This window comes from Sarcophilus harrisii, chromosome X (assembly GCF_902635505.1).
Source record: "Sarcophilus harrisii chromosome X, mSarHar1.11, whole genome shotgun sequence".
Classification (NCBI taxonomy): domain Eukaryota; kingdom Metazoa; phylum Chordata; class Mammalia; order Dasyuromorphia; family Dasyuridae; genus Sarcophilus; species Sarcophilus harrisii.
The window spans coordinates 58,338,611-58,356,096 of record NC_045432.1 but is presented as its reverse complement, the minus strand read 5'-3'; the positions used below and the strand labels follow the sequence as shown (position 1 = coordinate 58,356,096).

At 39.7% G+C, this 17,486-nt stretch overlaps 1 long non-coding RNA gene across 1 annotated transcript in view; it reads right to left on the bottom strand.

The window, feature by feature from the left end:
- Nucleotides 1-1,416: 1,416 nt before the first annotated feature.
- LOC111721612 overlaps nucleotides 1,417-17,486 on the bottom strand; it is a 55,563-nt gene continuing 39,493 nt past the window's right edge. The window contains exons 2-3 of the long non-coding RNA XR_002770720.2: nucleotides 5,501-6,366; nucleotides 1,417-3,089 (exon numbers count right to left, since the gene is read on the bottom strand). This is a non-coding gene — a long non-coding RNA (uncharacterized LOC111721612). The remainder of the gene's footprint in view (nucleotides 3,090-5,500; nucleotides 6,367-17,486) is intronic.

Here is a 17,486-nt window from a genome sequence, read left to right as displayed (position 1 = left end):
ATTGGAGGTCACTTGCCCCGTATGCTGAAGGAAGGGATTCTTGCTTAAGTGTGCACAGGCTTAAGGTGCTTCTGAAGTCCTTTGGGACTCAAGGATTCTGGGAATCTGTTGAAATAAGAGAATGGAGAGAGGAAGAAGAATAACAATAGCTGAGAGCCCTTAAGTGTTACAAAGTGCTTCTTCAGAACCAAAGAAGGCAAGTTCTTTAAATATGCCCATTTTGCAGAAGAGCTTCAAGCTCAGAGAAATTAGGTGACAGCAGTGGAAAGAGCTCTGGACCCCGAGTCAGGAATGCCTGATTGGCCTTAAACACTGACTAACTGTTTGATCCTGGACAAGTCATTTTAACCTCTGTCTGCCTCAGTTTCCCCAACTCTAAAATGGGGATAATAATGGCACCTACTTCACAGAACTATTGAGCATCAAATGAGATCATAATTGTAAAGCACTTAAACTTTTTTTTTAATTTAATAGCCTTTTATTTACAGGATATATACATCGGTAACTTTACAGCACTAACAACTGCCAAACCTCTTGTTCCAATTCTTCACCTCTTACCCCCCCACCCCCTCCCCTAGATGGCAGGATGACCAGTAGATGTTAAATATATTAAAATATAAATTAGATACACAATAAGTATACCTGGCCAAAACGGTAAAGCACTTAAACTTAGTGCCTGGCACATAGTAGGTGTTATGTGAATGTTGGCTGCTATAATTATTGTTGTGAATGGTCATCTTATTAAGTTATTCAGAGTCCAGCATTCTCCTATTCCACATGGCTTTGTGAAGACCTCAGAGACTGACAATCTAAGAAGAGAAGCAGGATTAAGAGATTTAAATATTTTAAAGGAGCCTCTGAATCTTTGGGTATTTGCCCATTTCAAGCCTCTGAAACTCCAATAATTAAAGAATCCATCTACCATTTTATTACATTAGAACTCGTTTTAATTCATCTAGTTCCATCAAGCTAATAATCTGTTTGCAGACCTTCCTTAAATTAATTTTGGAAAATAACAAAGCTTCCAGTTGCATGTAGTTTCACTAGATTTTTGAGAAAAATTATTTTTATTTTAGGATAAATCTAGTAAATAGGTTTAAAAAAATACCAAGATAACTACAAAAGAATTGATAGTCTGCATTTACTCTAATAGTAGAGCAGCTTTCCTTGCTTTGTAATGCATGGCTTACTCTAAAGGTAAATTATTTTGTTACCATGGCAACGTTTTCCTACCCTAAAATGTTATATTGCTTCTTCCATAAATGGTCAGTATTCTAAGTCATTCTCCATTTACTATAACCATTTTAAATAGCTGAATATACCTTGAATTTAAACCAGTTTCAAGTGTCTTTGTTAAAAAAAAAAAAAGGAGGGGGGAGCAAATCTAAGAAAGTTATTAAAGATTTTTTAAAAAATCAATATTGCTTATTTTGTTAAATATGAAATAAAGATCATGAAAATCGCAACCCAGGAGGACATCAGGGTAAAGCTTTAAATGAACTCATTTCGTTCATTCTATCATTCTTTCATCTAATAAACATTTATTAAACTCCTATTGTGCAAAGAATACTATCTTTGATCTGGGAAGAGAGGGATTGGGTTTATTAAAATCACTGCTCTATACTCAGAGAACTTAAAGTTTAATTATGAGATAAGATACAAGCACAAATAATCAGAAGACAAAATAATACATAAGAGTGTCTGAAGGTTGGTTGCACGGGAGGTGGGGAAGAGCTCATTAGAGACAGCAAGGATCCGGGAAGCTCAAGTTGGAGGTAGTATTTGAGTGGCGCTAAATCATTCCTCCGGTGGCTCATCGTGGCATGGAAGTGTCCCTGGGTTCCCGAAGGTAACGCCAACAGAGAGTACTCTCTGGCCATCTTGTTAAGTCCATAAGGCTGGAAATTCAAGCCTGGCGATTGACTATTTCTGTTGTTGGAGAAGAGGTCTTGCTGAATTCTGAATGGCCCATTACTGGTTTGGATGCTAGGGGAGATGTTCTGGAAACCACGGCAATTCTCAGAGAGCATCTGCCAAGTTATAAAGGAGTTGTGATCCATGTTGGTAAAAGAAATACCCACAGAGATAAACTAGTAAAGTATTACTGAAGTATTATTATTACTTATGATGATAGCTTCATTTATATGCTACTTTCTGATTATGAAGCATGTCCAATCTCATTTGCTCCATCTACCAACCCTATGAAGTATAACAATTTTTTCCTTCTTAATCAGTGAGGACATTGAAGCTCAGAAATAAATTAACTGACCCAAAGTCATGTGACTGGTAAGTAGTAGAGCAGCTACTCAAATGCAGATCTTTGGACCTCTACCTTATTATGAAACGTAGGAAGGGACTTTTATGGGGGGGGGGGGGAAACCGAGGCCTGGAGAGGTTGAGTTTCCTGCCTAAGTTCACACAGTTAGAAGTTGATAGAACAGGCATTTGAATTGAGGCTAGATAGCCTAGTGGATAAAGCACCAGCTGGGCCTGGAGCCAGGAAAACACTAAGTTCAAATCTAGCCTCAGACACTTACTAACTGATTCTGAGCAAGTCATTTAACCACTATCTGCCTCAGTTTCCTCAATGATAAAATAGGGATGACAGTAATACCTATCTGCCAAGGTGGTTGGGACGCTAATCATATTTGCAAAGTGCTTAGCACCTGGTATACAGTCATTAGGCCTTCATTTTCAAAGAGGACCAGTGACATCACAGGTAACTTCTTGACACGTGCATGAATTGGATTAAAGTGATGCAGCCTCACTCACTCTCTTTTCCAAAGTCATCAAAGTCCAAAAGCCAAAATCACCAGCAACAGCCCAGGATGCAGCAGAGGACCTTGGCGTCTTCCATGCCTGATCAAGCTCTAAGCCCTCCACAGCGCCTGCTACAGTCACCTTTGTTGGAACAAATTGTTCTCATCCACCATTCTGTTGGAGAAAGTCTTCACAAGCTTGGGGTACAATGACAAGATTGAGGCCCATCAGTCACTTTCAACCTAGTTTAACTGTCTGCCAAGATGGTTTGCCAGGGGATGGCCACTGCGTGTTCTCCACTTTCTTGGTCACAGGTGAGTTGAGTGAATCTAGTGGACACCAAAGGTGGATGAGTAGCCCTGAAAAGGGCTCAGCAAGTACTAGTGCTCCTGAACACCCCATAGACCCCACACGGTAGGTCCTATTTAAATGCATAGTCCCAGGGGCAGCTAGGTGGCGCACAGTGGATAGAGCACCAGCCCCGAAGTCAGGAGAACCTGAATTCAAATCTGCCCTCAGACACTTAACACTTCCTAGCCATATGACTCTGGGCAAGTCGCTTGACCCTAACTGGCTCACCCCCAAAATAAATGACTGAATGAATGCATAGTCCCTTCCTTCCCCCTCATCCACTCCAAATATAGTATATGTTCCACTGTACCCATGCTATCTCAGTGTTGTAAAACTTGTATACATGAAGTACACATAAAGGCATAAAACCCAAATACCTTCTACAGAAATTAGAAAACTAAATTCGCAACCATTAAGATTTCAGTTAGTTTCATATATGTCTCAGTCAGAATTTAGAAAAATAAGACCTGGAAGATATTTATGAATTAAAAGTTCTTTTCACCATCACTTATACAGAACAAAAATTCATCCCATGCATAGTTAATCATGCTGGTTTTTTGCTGCAGTGATATCTTCAGTTTGACTAGGAGGATGATGTTATAGAAGGAAGGTCTGTAGGGCACAAGTATCAAACACACGGTCCTCCACACCCCTGAGTGAGGCAGGAACCAGATAAAAATGTAATTGAGAATATTGCACAAAATAAATAAAAATACAATAAAACATTGATAATATTATATATTACTTATATATTACATTATGTATGATATTACATGATATCATAATGGTTTAATTCTAAAATATAATATTATCAATCATTACACAACCCACAAGAAAGCTTAGGTATGGCTTAGTGGACTGTCCCATTTGAGTCTCATAGCAGTGTTGTAAGGGGATGGAAATCTGGAGGCACTGAGGTATGTGCAAAGAACACAGTCCTTAGTCACAGTCCAGTTGGAAGAGACCTGAGAAACTGTTACTAATGCAGCCATTTTGGTCACAAATGAGGAAACTGATCCTCAGAAAGGTTAGATGACTATACAGTGGCAGACTCAGGCTTCAAAAAACAGGTTCTTCATCTAGCGGCCCTCCCACCATACCATTCTTCCTCTGGAATCGAGATAACTTGGATTTGAATATAGGTTCTGCCAGTGATTGACTGGGTGACCTTGTAGAGGCAGATCACTTCCCCTGTGTGGTCCTTAGTGCCCTCCACTGTAAGATGAGCAGGTTGGACCAGACGACCCTTTCAATTCTAAATATTATTATAGAAAAAAAAGTGTTATGTGATTTAAATTTACTAAATATTAAAATAAAAGAGATCACACATTCATGTTATTTTGTAGATTAAGATTTTATATGATGCTTATATAGAAATAAAAAGATGAGAATTAAAATAAGAATTTCATAGATCTACAATAATTATCAATCATATTTATTTTAGGGGTAAAAAATTTGGAAATGACATAGATATTTATATTTTACTAAGTGGCATGCTGAAGGTGACTTATTTGTCCCGCTTTCTTTCCAATAAAATCATAATATAAATGACTAATTGGATCATAAAGCCTATTTAAAATATTTGCCTGTGATACTCTGGTTAATTGAACTTCAATTCATTTGAGTGCCTTCCATCCTATTTTACAAGAACCATAGAATTTCACAACTGAAAGACACATGAGAAGCCATTGTCTCCCACCCCTACTTGAATGATACCTGCTATAACATGACTAACAAAGTAAGTAAGTATCAGGCACCATGCTGAGTGCTGGGGACACCAAAAGAGACAAAGGACAGTCCCTGCCCTCAAGGAGTTCACAATCTAATGGAAGAGAAAGCAAATAAATATGTATATATTGAACAGGACATAATTAACAGAGGGAAGACATTTAAATTAAGAGGAGCTGAGAAAGACTTTCGCCAGAAAATAGAATTTTAGTTGGAATTTGAAGGAAGCCAAGGGAACTCAGAAGAGAGAGGGATAGAAAGAGAGAGAGAGAGAGAGAGAGAGAGAGAGAGAGAGAGAGAGAGAGAGCGCACAATTCAAGCATGGTGAACAGCCAGAGAAAATGCCTGAGTCAATAGATGTAGGGTCTTGCTCATGGAACAGCAAGGAGGCCAGTCACTGGATTAAAGAGTATATTGCAGGGAATAAGGTATAAGAAGACTGGAAAGATAAGGGGGGAGAGAGAGTAGGTTATAAAGGGATTTGAACATCAGAGGACTTGATATTTGCTCCTGAAGGTGATAGTCACTGGAATTTATTGAGTAGGAAGGTGACATGGTCAGACTCCGGAGAAACTTCTATCGAATCAAGCACATGGATAAACTGAATTTTATCCTATTTCATTACACAAACACCCTCCATTAAGTAGAACAGGTCACTTACCACTCTACTTCTTACTGACATGGATTCATGTGGATAGAGCATTTTTTTCACTGCGGGTTTGGGTATCTTGACATGACACAGAGCTCCTATGCCAGCAAAGTCCAAGCTTGACCAGGTCTTCAGTGAGGAAGATCCCAGTGACGAGCCGCCAGGCTGGCCACAAGCAATACATTTTGGAGCCCCATGATCCTTGCAACTTTTGGGGTGGTTCTAATCCGTGTGGTGAAATAGTTCTAATACAGGGCAGAGACTTGGGGCCTGGAAAAGCCCTGAAACATTAGCTCTCTGGCCAGAGTGGCTGCTAATCAGGATCCGTGGAGAAAGTTTCTTTTCCAGTGTTTATTTACATGCATAATATCATGACTCCATGCCCCCAAAAACATCTCAACTGGTAAAGGAAGGACCCCAAGGAATAAGGCAAGGGTTCTGAAAAATCCCCGAAGCTGATGAAACAACAGCACCACACCCTTTCCCTCTTCAACAAACACCCTAAGTCCCACATACTCTAGGATGCTAATTTTCCAACATCATAAATGCTGTTTATATTGCTCTCCTCAAACATGATTTTTTAACAGTTTTAAAATGAAAAGTGGAATACTTTATGGAGCAAGAGGTTTTTACTGTACAGATTATTATACTCCTGTTAGGCACTAAGGAGCTGTTTCCTGCTTGACTTGTCTCAGAGCAAATGAAATCAGTTGGCTGTCCATTGAATAGCCAGGCACATCCATGAGAGATGTTAAGAGTGGATCGATAGCGATCTTCATGTCATTTTCTGTGGCTAGGGACACATTTCTGCAGGGAGTTTAAGTAAAAAGGCTCTTATCACCGAGGCCGCTGATTTGCTTGGGTTCAGAGTCCACCATCTGGAATAGAAGAAAATTCAATTCAATTCAACAGATATTTATAAAGTACCTACTACACACATTAAGCAGCAATGCCATGTAGCAAAAAGAGCCCCAGACCCTCAGCACTCTGCAGATCCCATCTGCTACACTTAATAGCTGCACCACTATGGGTGACGGACTTAACCTTTCTGGAGCCCAGTTTCAGAACCATAACTAACATGGGTTGACTGGGGCTTCTGTTTTTAGACTCTGAGCTCTCTCTGGGAGAGGGGACCATCTTCCACTAGCTGACAATACCTTGTGACAAAACTACCCACCCCAGGGTCCCACTGCTTTGGCACTCTTCTCTAGAGACTTCTCTTTCCCTCAGTCTGTGAATGGCAGCCTCTCCCTGTACCGGCACATACCAGGGCCTATGGTCAGACTGGTTTCCATACCACAGTAGCACCACCTTCATCCTCATTAACTGAATCCGCTCCAGGTGTGAGAATTGCTAGGTATGACTCCACAGGAGTCTCTTTGTCTATATCAGGGCTTCAGACCCCTTTTCACCTGGGAAATTTTTACATGACCTCAGGTATACAGGGATATAAAAACAGGTATACAAATCAAACATTGACTGACAAGAAATCTTAATTTTGCAACCTCCACATTCAGTTCCACTTTGGTCTATATAATAGGGATAATAACGGTACTAGTACTTGCCATACAGGATTATCATGAGGGATCAAGGAAATAATGTCAATGAAGCAGTTTGCAAACCTCAAAGTACTACAAGCTCACACATCCCTGTTCCTAAAATGCTCCAAATCTGGTCACCTTCATGTATATAATTTACCTGCCACTAGAATCTAGATGACAGCTGAAAAGGCCAAATCCAAATCCAGATGTTTGGCTACACAGTATCAAGCATCTGGATGTTTAGGAACATCAGATTCCTCATTGACTATTTCCCAGAATTGGTCTTGACATGTGGTGTTATACAGACACTGCCGTACTCTTTTATGAATATGGAGAAAGAACATTTCTACTTGGGGAGAATCTCCGTACAAACAAGTTGAGGGCATCAGTTCTACAGGAAGAAAGTAACCTTGTTGAAGTCCAAGTGTTAAAGGCACCTCTGACAGTGCCCCAGGGTCTAATCAGTCTCCAAATGGACAATCTTACAGCATTAAATCAGCCATACATTTAGCCAGAGCACCAACAGCCTGCAAAATTACACAGCAAAAGCAACTCCATGTCACGTACAGCCTGACTCGAGCTGGACTTACTTGCCTGCTGGGCTAACAGCTATCTGTTTGCAGAGGTCTCAGTGGTGAGAGCCTTTTCATTTAAAACTCCTGTTTTGAAATCGCCAATTACAAACATGTAGCATGAGAGTGGAAGTTGTATTTTTTAAAAAGATCTTTCTGTTCAAGCATTTTCATAGCAGCAGCTCATGATAATTTGAAAAACTGGAAGCAACCCAAATGTCCAATAACCAGAGAATGGTTCAATAAATTGTGGTACATTAGTGCTAATGAATACTGTACTGTCATTAAGAATGAAAAGTATGAGGAATACAAAGAAATCTGGAAAGACCTTCATTAAATAATGCAAAGGGTAAAAAGCAGAATGGAGTAGACAATAATTATGACATAGAAAAGAGAGAGTACATCGGGATGAATGGGCAAATAAGAAATCCCGATGGGTGTTTAAAGAAAGTGACTGGAAAGTTCCTAGCTTAGTCTACCCATATGATGGTCATTGTTCAAGTTCTAATAAAAAATTTTTTTTCAATCTCAAATATATATCAGGGGATTTGATTGGTCAATACAAAGTGATAGCATTTTTTCCAGTAGTGCCTCGACAAATAATAGAGTGAACCGTGGAGCTTTTGAAGCTATCACCAAACTGGTTTACATAATGGAGGTCCAGGAGAGCTATTATGGAATTTCATCTTTCAGAATTCTGTGATTTGGCCTTTCAGTAACTGCAAATGCTGAGCTTATTACGTAGTAAAAAAAATCTAAGGACAGAATCTGAGGCACAGTAAACTAACTGTAGTCCAAATAAATGGTAAGTTTGGAAAACTAGAATGTTTTAGCTCCTCATTTATTAAAAGCAAAACAAAAGATAAACCAACACCCTGCAATCAGAGAATTATTTTAATTAGCTTCCAAGACACGTCGTCACAAGGTGAGTTCTGCTTCCACTAGCCTACCTGGTATAGGTGAAAACACTGGGCTGGGAGTCTGGAGTCTGGAGAAAGGGATTCTAATTAAGACTCTGCTACTAACTAGTCATGTGACCGTGGCCCTCCACAGCACTAGGTTACTCATGTGGCTAAATGATTTCCAGTGTTCTTCAGCTTTAACATTGCAGGATTCAGTGAGACCTCCTTCTTCCATATCTATATGCCATCACTAGCTGATGGCAACTAGTGGTTCATCTCATGATCCTGAGATCTGAATTATCAAAACAGATTCAGTTATTTAAGGACAGTTTTTGTGTCAAGTATAGTTTATTAAGTGGGAACAATCTATTGTCAGAGGACAATCCTAGGTGTCATTGAAGAGAGCCTTATCACCACAAGATGATGAATTTTTCAGCCACAGCAACTCTTGAAGGCCTTCTACTAAGTCAAAGAGGGGTGATGATAAGCCTTGACGGAGGGGGCCATACCAATGAAATTAAAGATCCTTTAAGTCTATCAGTGTTTTCATGTTTTCTAATTTCTTGAAATTGATTGATATCCTTCAGTCATACATGGATGAATCCCATCAAATTGGATACTCCCTCAAATGTTGTGGCTCCTCATCCAATGACCGTGTTCTCACCCTCTGCCCCTCTTTTCCATGTCCTCTCACTATCCCCCCACAGGGAAGAATAACTTCTAACATACTTCACATAGGAACCAGTGGAGACAAGAGCAACGACTCATTGGATCTTCCTAACTTTTGGTGGGATTGGGGGACTAACCCACCCCAGGTGATTTCTTCATTAATGACATATTGCACTCTAAATATATATATATATATTTTTTTTTTCTAGAGTCAAAGAGGAGAAAGCTAGTGCTAGAAAAGAACTTTGAGATCATCTAATGCTTTTCACTGAATGTACATGAAAAGTGACAGTGTCTCTCTCTCAGCTAACTAAAATATTAATTTAATCACAATGCCCTCAAAAGCAATCAGTCATGATATACCAAAGGATTTAAAAGTGGAAAAGACCTGAGAAGTCATAAGGAGGTGATAGCTCCTCTTGTATCCTGCCCTAGTTTTAGAATACTATATTCAGTTCTAGAGGTCACAGTTTTTAAGAAAAAAGTAAAACATGAGAAGTTCCAGAGGAAGGGAACCAGGATGGTGAAGGATCCCGGGTCCACGTCATGAGGATTGGTTAAAGGAACTGGCCTTTCTTTTGTAGTGTTTTTATAATTCATTTAATAAGGAGAAAAGCTCCATATAGTAATAGAGGTGAATAGTAGGTAGGAGGAAGGAAGGAAAAGCATATATTATGTTACCTCCCACAGGTGATATCCAGGCTCATGGATAATACCAGCAGGTACAGGTAAAATAGAAGTTCAAATGAGACTGCACATCTTCTTGAGGAAGTGGGTTCTAAGATAAGGCCGATGTATGTTTCAAGAGGCAAGATTGAACAAGGGCCATAATCTGAATTGCTCTTATTGATTCTGGGAGAAGGTCCCTCAGTCTTTCCTCCGTTTTGTGAAAGGGGGACAGGGTGCCAGGTCAATTAAAAGAGGAGACAATTCCTAGCTCAGCCTCTTTGCCTTCAACTCTTTAGATATCATCATGTAGGTTGGGGAATTCTAGGGAAAGGTAGCAAAATGCTGGCCTTCCTCTATCACAGTATCATGAAGACAGAGCCACGTGGCAGTCAGCAAAAAACAATTTCAACTAAACAAGTCTGAGCCCGGACCCCTAGACATTCCTCCCCTCTTTTGTGTTTCCTTTTCTCAGCAGGTGACCAAGGAGCAACCCTGAGATGTATATAGCTTGCTTTGGAGGTGATCTCATAAATTCCCCAAATCTAGAGGTCTCTAAGTCTGGTCCTGGCAGCAATCACCAACAAAGCACTGGCTTTTGTGTACCAGAACACTTAAAGCTGATGGAAAAGGAAACTTCTGCAACAGAAAGCACAATCACTGATAGGAAGACTGCCCCATACCTGACCATTTTACCAGCAGACGTGTCAGTATTTATTTGAACACAGCAGAGGCCAGGATGGAAGGTAAAATGCCTAATTAGCAGTCTCACAAATTGCTTTCCGTTCTGATGAGGGTTAAGTATCAGCCTCCCAACAAACTGTAATAGTAGTTATACATTTAGTTACTGAACCCTGTTGTATCCACGGGTATTTGCGAATCTTTTATGTTTGGCATTTCGTCACTGGATAGAAATAAATTTCATGTCCCATAACTGATTTACTCTGGACACTGAGAACCTTTTCTATTTACTTTGAGACCCTAGAAATAAGTCAGTAAGTAATATCATCCCAAGTCATCAGAGAAGAGACTTAATGAGTGGATGAATGTGAGAAAAGGGAAGAAAATTGATCTCATTAAATAGTCTCCCCTAAGCTTGAACTCCATTCAACAGCACACTTGGCTACAAGACCCTGCTTTGTACTTCCAGCCCCATGGAAACAGCTGAGCTTTAGTAGTCTCTTGATTATGCTGCAATTGCCCTACTAGATGCCCAGTTCTCTCTCTCTCTCTATCTCTGTATCTCTCTTTCTCTGTCTCTCTCTCTGTGTCTTTGCCTCTCTCTGTCTCTCTGTCTCTGTCTCTCTCTCTCTCTCTATGTGTGTGTGTCTATCTCTGTCTCTCTCTTTCAAAGTTGTCAGCTCTAATCGGTTGTTCTATTGGAATCAAGCATAAACCGGTTTGATTGTAGGATTTAAAAAATAACCCTCCCCTAGCCGCCCCCTCCACCCACAAATAGCCATAACTTGAGACATTAAAAAGAAGCAATTGGCTTCTATTTCCCCAAAATGAAGTAAAGGATAAGAACAAACGTTCCGAAAGGAAGACTTGCAAATTATTAACAGCCACATGAAAGACTATTCCAAATGATTAACTAATAAGAGGAGAAATGAAAATCAAAACAAACCTGAAGTTTCAACTTATGCCTAGGAAATTGGCCAAGATGACAGGGCTGTAGGAACATGAATGCATTACTGATGCAGCTATGAATTTGTATAACCGTTCTGGGAAACAATCTGGAAATTAGGCAAAGAAAGTGACTAAAATGCCCATACCCACCTAGAGTTTCTACAGCTAGGCATATACCCCCAAGAAGATCAATAACAAAAAGAAAGGTCCCATATACACCAAAATATTCATAGCAACACTTTTGGGGGTAGCAAAGACCTGGAAACAAGATAGATGTCCATCAATTTGGGAATGACTGAACAATTGTGTTACTGTGACTGTGCTACAAGAAATGATGAATATGATGAATGCAGAGAAATGCTTATGATAAGATGATGGATTCAAGGAACCTTAGATGTCATCACATCTAATCCCCTCATTTTGCAGACGAGGAGACTGAAGTTTTGAGATGTCCAGGGACTTGCCTGTGGTCACACAGGCAATCAATATCAGGCAGGATTAAAATCCAAGACTTCTGGACTCCAAGTCCCAAACTCTAGCCATTACACTACAATGCCTGAATCGATGAAGAACAAAGTAGAGAATGTGTTTTTGTAATGACCACAACAATATAAATGGAAAGGCCACAATAACAACAAAATCAGAACTGGGAGCTGCGAAGTCACAGGCCGGGCCCCAAAGAAGGGATGATGAGAAAAGTCATCCCCCCTCCAGGGATAATGAGAAAAGTCAGCCCCCCTCCATGCTTTTGCAGAAGCCAGAGACCTTGGCTTTTTTGATATGTTGTTCACTTTACAGAAAGTTCTTTCTTCTCTTCTACATACCTCAAAGGATGGTTGTACAGGGAGGGAGGAAAGGGATGCTTTGAGAAATGCAAGTGATATAACAATAAAAAATATCAGTCACTATTTTAATCAAAGCAAATAATTTCTGTGATAAAACAGTGGTTAAGATTGATTGTGTATGAAATCCTGAGCTTCTGCCATATTGTTTGCACAGTGGATAAAGGTCTGGTCTAGGGGGAGGAAAAGCTGGAGCGAGTGAAGTCCATTTCTGACACAAATGGACTGGGTGACCTTGCACATAATTTCTCAGGGCTCTGAACAATTCTCGGAGACTCTAAATTTGCACAAAAAGGTGTCGACTGGTTTTGGGAGAGGGAATTTCTCACCAGGAGCTCCTAGTACCTCTCAAATCACAGATCTGGCCCAAAAGAAAAAAAAAATTGAATGTAAAATGACTACAAGAAGATAAATAATAATAGTAAAGAATTATACAAGGTTTTAAAGTGTATAAGCCTCTTTACATGGTATCATTGCATCCAAAAGTCAACGGTTAATCTTAATACCATACATCTATCCCTTCTTTCTGTTAGTAATCTGTGTTTTCACGGGCAATGTATTTTGTCAAAGGGTCTGTTTGGGAATCAGTTAGAAATTGCATATTGTGTTAAAACAAAATATACCAATACATTCAAAAAAAAGCAAACTGATGGGGAAATTATTCACACTCATTTTGTTAGCATTGTAATTAGAGAGCACCAGAAAGGGGAGGACCCGAAGAAATCCATTGTGAACAGAGGTGACTGGCTTGGGGCATTTAAGGAATAGGAAGCTGCAATTACTGTTTCCTGGTGGATAATTAGGCTAGCCCCAGCCTTGGTGTGTTTAGACAGACTTGGCTGTTTACTAGTTGAGAGCTGTACCCGAGAAAGCCCAAGGAAGCATCTGAAGCTCTAGGAGGACCTCTGACTGGGGTGCGGGAGTTGATGGGGGGACCTGTTTCTGGAGAAGTGACCCTGACCCACGTATGCTTCTGAGGTTCTCTCCCATCCAGATGACACACAGGGAGGTGTTTGCACATGCCTCCCCAGGCATCTCCTGCCCGGTGGTGGCTGTTGGTCCAGTCTCCAGTGTTTGAGAGTAAGGGGGGGGGGTCAGTTTTCCAATGCAGGGGACTGACTATGTCAGAGACAGCCCCAGCTGCATTTCCGATAGAATGATTGTTCTGAGACTCTGCCGCATCCCCCTAAGGCACCAGACATAACAGATTTGAGCTAAAATTATTTTCTCTAACCTCCTGAGAATTTAGCATCTATTTCCATTCCCCTATCAGAATAAGTGACATCACAATTACCATAAGCACCCCCTTTGTTTACAGTTTTCCGATGTCACTCAATTGGAAAGGGGCAATCAAAATTTTTTAGCCTGTAAAATTGGGAACTGATCTTATACAATCTCTCTTTTCAACCATGTATAACTCTGTGGAGAAATGCTTTTTCTCCCATAGCTTCCCCTCTTTCCTTCTTCAAGAAAATAAAATGTGAAGCTCATCTGTTTTTTTTTTTAATTTTAAGAAAACAATCGCAATATTTTTAAAATTTCAATTCATAACGAAAAGAAAATAAAGGATTCACATCTAAACATCGCTGCATGTGTGAGGCTGTTAAAATGGCAGCAAGTACAAGATCTTATCGGATGAGCTAACTCACCTACTTCAGTAATATAGAATTCAGAGACTAAAGGAACATTCCATCTTCCAAATTTGCTCCCAACATGCTCAAGTACAATTGGCCTGGGTAGCCTTCTCTGTGAATTATTAAAAGGGGTGGGGGAAGGGAAGTGACAGAGGGGAGGGAAGTGGTGGTTAAGTAGCAATGCTAACCAAGTAGGGACCATAAGAACGTTCAAGAATATGGAGAGCAAATTGATAGAAAAAAAAAAATAAAACCATAATTCAGGATCCATTTTTTAATTCCAAAAACAAATCTTAACTTCGATTGGCTATTTCTGTTTGCAATGGGGGTTGAATACCATCAAGAAATAATTAAATCATCTTCTCTTTCAAAAAATTTGTATTAAATATGAAAGACACAAAACGGGCACGAAAGAGATCGTGTCTATGTGACCAATGTAAAAAAAATCAGACTTGTACAAATGACGTACATACCGTCTAGCAGATCAACAGGATACTGAACATCTAACACCAGCGAATGGCTGGCTGCCATAACACAGATATGAGAAATATGGATCGGTCCACAGTCCAACAGATGGTATCATTCCATGCAGATGGTGCTTTGTGTTATATCAAGTAGATTTGTAAAACTTAGAAATCATGTACTTATATTTTATACTACTAGTGTCCTATAAATTGTGGTGTAGATATAAATAGATTACAGAATTTGTAGACAAAGAAGAGGGTCTTCTTGAAATTATTTTTCAATAACGTCCAGACTAGGAAATGATTCTTGGTTCGGAGCACCATCTAGAGGAAACATGTGGATAGAAAAATGAAGCAGGAATGGAATGGAATCACATTGTTTACAAAAAGGAAAAAAAAAATCATCAAAACCCATAAGATTAAAAAGACTCTTGAATTTGGACCATCAGTTATTATTAGTAGTACTAATACTACTGTGTTATTAGTTATTAAATGATAAACCCTGACATCACACACATGTGTTTGTGTGTGTGTGTGTGTGTGTGTGTGTGTGTGTGTATGGGTGGGGGGGGAGGGTGTGTCTGAGCCAGTGATTTCATCAGTGAAGGGAAATCTTGGTATGTAATTCTTTAACGTTTCATTTTTATCACCATTTATATTTATATTTTTTCCTTATAAACTTGACAATCATCAATACAAACATTTCCGTTTTATAAAGAAGAACCAAAAAATGACTGTAAATAAGACCATAAACTTCTGCTATGCATTTTCTCTTTTAAAGCATACATTATAGCTAGGTCCCGATTAGTACAATTAATGAATCTCCTTGAAGTGGTCGCATTATTCAATTTTTCACTGAATATTTTCAATGGCCTCGAGCCAATTATCATATTTTACATATAATTATATTCTGAAATAGTGTGAATTCCAATAACGAGGAGACCACTTCACAAAACTCATTATTCATTTATTCATACAATCAGGACCTAGCTGTAAATGTACAAGGTAGCTGCAAACCTGCTCCGTTTCTTACTTACATTTACTTCTGAAGGAACAAAGTAAAAAATCATCTGAAATGAAATACTACAGGCTTTTTTAGACTGTATTATATTTAAATGACTCTTGTCATATTTGACTAGAACAGTATTGCCACGAAACCAGCCAGATTAGTGAGCCAAGGGAATAGCCTATATAATTCTACTGGGATTCTATCATATAATCATAGCATCATAGATTTAGAGCTAGTAAAGAATTTAGAAATAATCTGGTCTAATCCTTTCGTTTTACACATGAAGAAACTGAGAGGGGAGAATGGTCTGGGAAGTGAGTAGAAAGACCACTGACTTGGAGTCAAAGATGAGGCCTGTTCCAGCCTCGATTGACAATGAATCATTTTGAGAACTACCTACTTCCCGAGGATATAGTAAGGCGAATGTTTCACCAAAACCTAAGGAACTATGGGAGTCTTCCCACAACCTCACAACAAGGTGTGAAGAATGATTAGAAGGAGGTGTTAAGGAGTTTTCCACAGCCTCTCTACAAGTATGAGACCTCTCTGAGAGTCCAAATGAAACAATTTGATTGGCTGGGCCCAGTAGCCATGACCTAGCTAATGCCAGGAATGAGTCAAGGCCTAGGTTTGGAGCAATTAGGGAGAGAAGGGGTGGGGGTGAGGGAAGTAAGGGATTTCTCTCCCCCAGGTCCCATCAGCCAGCAGCAGATTTACTGATCCATCCGACATCAGAGGAGTCAGTTTTAGAGTTCAAGGCTCAGTTGAGGGGACAGAGACATACTTCAGACAGACATGGATAAAGATCTTAAGACCCAAGGGAGGAAGCAGCTTTAAGGAGCATGACCCCTGGCATCAGAAAAGAAAGATGACTATGGATTCTGGCAATTTAGAAAGCTGAGGCATGGAGAGGACTGCACATGAAGAGAAAGGCCTTCCTGGGCCCTGCAGGCCCAGAGAAGCACATACACTGTGTGGCGCCACAAGCGTCCCCTGCACGTGTGCCTCCCGACCACCGTTCTCCAATTCCTTTTCACATCCTTACAATGTGATGGGAGTATTTGTATTAGAGTGGGCTTCAGGTTTGTGGAGGAATATTTTCTAGCTGTTGCTTTTACTGTGACTTCTTCATAAATGACTTTGCTAAGAGTTAGTTGCATCTTCTTACCAGTTGTTAATAGAAAGCACACAAGTGGGAAGCTCTTGAGCAGAAGTGGGGCCCCATGGGATACGCCTTTGAACCCCAAGGTAGCAACTGCCTTCTGGGAAGCTACCTAAAAGGGGTTATACAGAATAAATGAATGAATAACAAAAATATGAGCTATTATTTTTCATTGTCTTTCCCACATCAGACTAATTTGGATAAGGTGGAATTCATTCTTTTTCTCAAGGAACAGATAAAGGAAACAACCTATATCTGTTGATATATTTGACATAGTACCAAGTAATAAGGGCTATATTTTAATAATCTGTGAGTTTCTAATAATTGATAACATTAGATAATATTGATATGTAAGGGGCGGGTCATAAAACAGAGAAAGAAGTGCCACATTCCCAAAATAGAAAGGGAAACTTTTTATTTGAAAACCCTAAGCTTAAATAACGTTTTGGTCATGTATACTTATTGTGTATCTAATGTATATTTTAATGTATTTAACATCTACTGGTCATCCTGCCATCTGGGGGAGGGGGTGGGGGGGTAAGAGGTGAAAAATTGGAACAAGAGGTTTGGCAATTGTTAATGCTGTAAAGTTACCCATGCATATAACCTGTAAATAAAAAGCTATTAAATAAAAAAAAAAAAAAAGAAGAAAACCCTAAGCTTGTGATAAATCACTTATGTCAAATGATTTGCATTATACCTTTACAAACTCCCCAGACAATGAAAGGTTTAATAGGGAGGGTAGATCCAGTTATAAAAAGCTTTGAATGTTGGGGCAGTTAGGTGGCGCAATGGATAGTGCATCAGAAATCAGGAGGACCTGGGTTCAAGTCTGGTCTCAGACACTTAACACTTCTTAGCTGTGTGACCCTGGGCAAGTCGCTTAACCCCAATTGCCTCAGGAAAAA